The 5,000-nt window shown below is 48.8% G+C and overlaps 1 protein-coding gene across 1 annotated transcript in view; it reads left to right on the top strand.

Annotated features, from left to right (window-relative positions):
* Ino80 (chromatin-remodeling ATPase INO80) overlaps window positions 1-5,000 on the top strand; it is a 155,171-nt gene that overhangs the window by 83,320 nt on the left and 66,851 nt on the right. The window lies entirely within an intron of this gene.

The raw sequence follows: 5,000 nt of genomic DNA, 5'->3' as shown, positions 1-5,000 counted from the left end.
GTGCGTGCGTGTGCGTGTGTGTGTTCGTCTGGGTGCTAATGACGGTACGTGGCGATAGATGCAGCTGGGTTATTGTCTTGTGTGTGTGTGTGTGTGTGTGTGAAGGGGAGATGTGTGAGAGAGAGAGGGGGGGGAGGGCAGATAAAGAAAATGAGACAATAAAATCCTATCCGATAAAGGAAGTGTCCAAATAATTCTCCGTTCCAACTCCTTAACCCCCTCCCCCTCCCCCTCCCCATGCAAAACAAAATCCGCATGGTTATCATTCGAACCGGAATGCGCTTTTCGCCAACAACACGCGTTACGCCCACTATAACAACAACAACAACACAATCCTCCGCCTCCCCTCCCTTCCCCTACACTCCCTTCCTCTCCCCTAAACTCCCCTCCCTTCTATTCCCCTCCACCTCCCCTACCCCTTCCTCTCCACCCCCCTTCCAACCGGCTGGACAAACGCACAAGGGAGGAGGAAGAAGAGGAGGAGGGGGAGAAGAGGTGAGAGGGGAACAGTGGAAGGGAAAGGGAGGGAGGAGGGGAGGGGGAGAGCGAAGAAGTCCTTAATGGTTTTGCATGGCACCTAATGGTTGTTAATGGTTCTCGGACAATGGGACAACTGGTCATGCCGAATCCTGTTGTGTAAATAGAAGAAGTGGCAGGCGACGGAAGGAAGAAAGGAATGAGAGAGCGAGAGAGAGACGATTAATCAAAGTAAAGGGGGTAACAGAAAGGTGGGGGGTGAGGGGGGGATGGGGGAGGGCGATATGGGAGCGGGTGTTGACAGGCCTATGTTCGTAATGATTCTTGAATTTTGGCTGGTGTTGAAGGGAATGTGCTCTCTCACTCACTCTCTCTCTCTCCTTCTCTCTCTCTCTCTCTCTCTCCCCTTCTCTCTCGCTCTCTCTCCTTCTCTCTCGCTCTCTCCTTCTCTCTCTCTCTCCTCTCTCGCTCTCTCCTTCTCTCTCTCTCTCTCCTTCTCTCTCTCTCTCTCCTTCTCTCTCGCTCTCTCTCTCTCTCTCTCTCTCTCTCTCTCTCTCTCTCTCTCTCTCTCTCTCTCTCCTTCTCTCTCTCTCTCTCTCTCTCTCTCTCTCTCCTTCTCTCTCACTCACACACACACACACACACACACATTCTTCCTATTCTTCATCCCCTTCATCTTCTCTTTATCTCCCTCCCTCCCATCCCTCCCTCCCAATATTTCCCCCACCCTACCCCTCCCCCTCCGAACGCGACGCAACAAAGCCAACCGAGGAACAACTTCGAGAGCGAGCAAACACGGACATTGAAGTGCCGGAAATGCTGATTGGGAGACGAGCCTTTATTTGGGGGTGCGAAGCGAGGTCAGCCGAGGTCACACTTCGAGGGAGGGGAGGTGGGAGGCGGGAAGGGGAAGGGGGGTGGGAGGTCAGTCTTCGAGGGAGGGGAGGTGGGAGGCTGGAAGGGGATAGGGAAGGGGAAGGGGAAAGGGAGGGGGGGTGGGGGGGATGGATGCCGAGGAGGTGGTTGGTCATTAGATTAATATAATGGACGATATGTCGATGATTAGAGATTGGGTAGGGGGTGGGGGAGGGTGAAAGTAGGGTGTTGGGTGGGGGGTGAAAGTAAGGTGTTGGGTGGGGGGGGGTGAAAGTAGGGTGTTGGTTGGGGGGTGGGGAGGAAGGGAGGTAGTGGATTGAGGTGGGGAAAGGGTTGGTAGTTTAGGGGAGGGGTTGTCATGGGTAAGGAGGGGAGGGGAGGGAAGGGGGTAGTGGAATGATTGGGAGGGAGGGAGGAGGGGTTGTGGGTAAGGAAAGGTAAGGGAGTGGGTATTGGGGATAAGGGAGTGAGGGGCTGAGGGTTAGGTTAGGAAGCAATGGGGTTATGTGGGGGTAGGGGAAGGGTAGGGTAAAAAAAAAGGAAGGAAAAGAGAGGAAGAGCGTTCTTTGTTTGTTTGTTTGTTTGATGCGTTTGCTTTCGTTTGTTTAAAGGAAAAAAAAAGATGTATGACGTGTGGAGAACCTCATTTGTTATGCATTATGTTGATGATGGCTGTTTGCTAGGTGTATGTGTGTTCGTGCGTGTGTTTGTTGATTGTGTTTTGTTTTCTTTTGTTAATGGTTGTGTTGACTCTCTTACTGGCTCTCGTGGGGCGCTGTTAGCGGTGAATGGCGCGTTGATCTGTAGAGTAATGGGTTAAGAACTGGGGGAGAATGGGGGAGGGGAGGGTTGAGGGGGGGGTTGGTCTCTCTCTCATATATATATATATATACATATATATATATATATATATATATATATATATATATTATATATATAATATATATATATATATATATTATATATAATATATATATATATATATATATATTATGTATGTATATATACTATATATATATATATATATATATATATATATATATATATATATATATATATATATATATATATATATATATAATCTTTCTTTCTCTCTTTCTCTATTTATAGGTCTCTCCTCTTTTCATTCATTCTTTCCCCACGTCTTTGATGTATTGCCTTATTCTGTCTCTCTCCCTCCTCTTCCAATGCCCTCATCCCTCCCCCCATCCCCCCTCTTCCCCCCCTCCTCCCCCCTCGTGTTGACAGCGGATGTTAATTGCTGTCTGATGTTTGCGTTCATACGCCTCTCTACCTCCGCCAAAGACAAATTTGTTTGTCTTGCCATTCTAACAGGACTGGTGCATGACCCTCTCCCCCCCTGGCCCTCCTCTCTCTCCTCTCTCTCTCCTCCTTTCTCTTCTCTTCTCCCCTCTCTCTCCTCTCCTCTCCTCTCTTCTCCCCTCTCATCTCCCCTCTCTCTCTTCTCTCTTCTCCCCTCTCTCTCCTCTCCTCTCCCCTCTCTCTCCTCTCCCCTCTCTCTCCTCTCCTCTCTCCCCTCTCTCTCCTCTCCCCCCTCTTTCTCTCCTCTCCTTTCCCCTCTCTCTCGTCTCCTCTCCTATTCTCTTCCCTCTCTTTCCTCTCCTCTCCTCTCCTCTCCTCTCCTCTCCTCCTCCCTCTCTCTCTCTCTCTCCTATCCCCTCTCTCATCCCCTCCCTCACTCTCCTCTCTATCCTCTCCCCTCTCCACTCCTCTCCTCTCTCGCTTTCTCTCTTCTTTTCTCTCATTCTCTTTCACCTTTCCTTCATCTTTCACAAAGACACACAGATGAGAGAAAGAGAGAGAGAGAGAGAGAGAGAGAGAGAGAAAAGGGATGTTTGTTAAAACTTTGTCTCTCTCGTTACTCAAGTTAGGCGAGGCGTTTGGTTGTTATGACGAGCTCAGAATGTTCTAGAGTTTCCCATCCTCCGTTTGGCTGCTTCGGTTCTCCCTTACTGTGGCTCTCTTTGGATTCTGTCTGGATTCCCCTTTTTCCTTTTTGTTCTTATAGTGTTTTGTTTCTCTTTTTCTTTTTCCTTTGTCAATTTCTTTGTGTATGTATGTATGTATGTATTTACCTACCTACCTTTATGTGTGTGTGTGTGCGTGAAAGAGAGAGAGAGAGAGTGTGTGTGTGTTTGTGTGTGTGTGTGTGTGTGTGTGTGTGAGAGAGAGAGAGAGAGAGAGAGAGAGAGAGAGAGAGAGAGGGTGTGTATATATATATGTGTGTGTGTGTGTGTGTGCGGGTGTGTGTAAGTGGGTGTTTATAGATTTATTCATTTATTTATCGCCGCATCGATTCTTCCGTGATTGTGTCCAAAGGGAGTTCGCTTGAATATTTAAAAAGCCATTCACTCGCTCGTAACTTTGGCGAGTTAAACAGTGAATAAAATGTGATACCACGAGGAAAAAGATCAAAGATTTATTATTATTGTTATTATTGTTATTATTATTATTATTATCTATTTTTGTTTCTTTCTTTCTCGGTCGGTCTATTACTCTCTCCCTCTCTTTCTCTCTCTCCCTCTCCTTCTCCCTCTCCCTCTTCCTCTTCCTCCCTCTCCCTGCCACCTCCTCCTCTCACTTCCTCTCTCCTCCTCTCCTCCTTCATCCCTGTCTCCTCCTCCTCCTCCTCCTCCTCCTCCTCCTGCTCCTCTCACTCCCTCTCCTTATAACCTCCCCTTCCTGCTGTCTTGCACGAACTTGTTTTCATTCCCAATAAAGATGAATGCATGTTGATTTGACGCCATGCACGCGTATGCGTATGCGTGCCTGAGCATGTTCCAGAATGTTCTAGAATGTCATGCACGTCGGGCATTTCTTTTACGTTGTCGAGGGTTAAGGGGTTGTGAGAAACCTCCTTTGCTTTTCCTTGGCGAATTAATATCCGGGGGATGTGTGTGTGTGTTATGTTTACTGGAATATTTATCTATTTAAGTGTTTATCTGTCTGTTTATCTTATGTGTAGAAATTTATATTGAATTATGTATAATTGTAGATTATTCTTTTTGCCTTTTTTTTCTCTCCGTTTCTCCCCCATCCCGTTTCCCCCTTTCCATATTTATCCTTCTCCTTCCCTCTTCCCTTTTCTCTCTCTCGCTCTCTCTCTCCTCCTTCTCCTCCTTCTCCCCATCTCCCCCTCTCTCTACTTCTCTCCCTCCCTCCCTCTTCTCCCTCCTCTCCTTCCTCTCCCCCTCTCCCTCCATCCCTCCCTCCCTCCTCCCAAGCTCTTTCCGCCGCGAGTAATAATGAAGGGCGCGCCTTCAAGTCCCTCTGTTGTTCCAAGCTCATGTCTCGTCCTCCCGCCCTCCCTGTCCTCCTGCCGCCTTGTCTTTATTGCTTGGATGGAGAGAGGGGGGAGGAGAGGAAGAGAGGGAGGGAGGGAAGGGGAGAGAGAGAGAAAGAGAGAGAGAGAGAGAGATGGGGGGGAGGTGGAGAGAGAGGGAGAGGGAGAGGGAGAGAGGGAGAGAGAAGAGGTGGGAAGAGGAAGAAAGGAGAGACGTGAGCGAGCGAAGGAAGGGGGGAGGAGGGGAGACGAGAGAGAAGGGAAAGGAGGGAAGATAGAGGGAGGAGGGAAAGGATGGAGCTGGGAGAGGGAATGGGGTGAGGGAGGGAGGGGGGAGGGAGGG

Source organism: Penaeus japonicus, unplaced genomic scaffold (genome assembly GCF_977035675.1).
Source record: "Penaeus japonicus unplaced genomic scaffold, GWHDUDI00000001_assembly GWHDUDI00000004, whole genome shotgun sequence".
Lineage (NCBI taxonomy): Eukaryota > Metazoa > Arthropoda > Malacostraca > Decapoda > Penaeidae > Penaeus > Penaeus japonicus.
The sequence above is the reverse complement of the archived record's forward strand: the minus strand, read 5'-3'. Positions and strand labels throughout refer to the sequence as shown.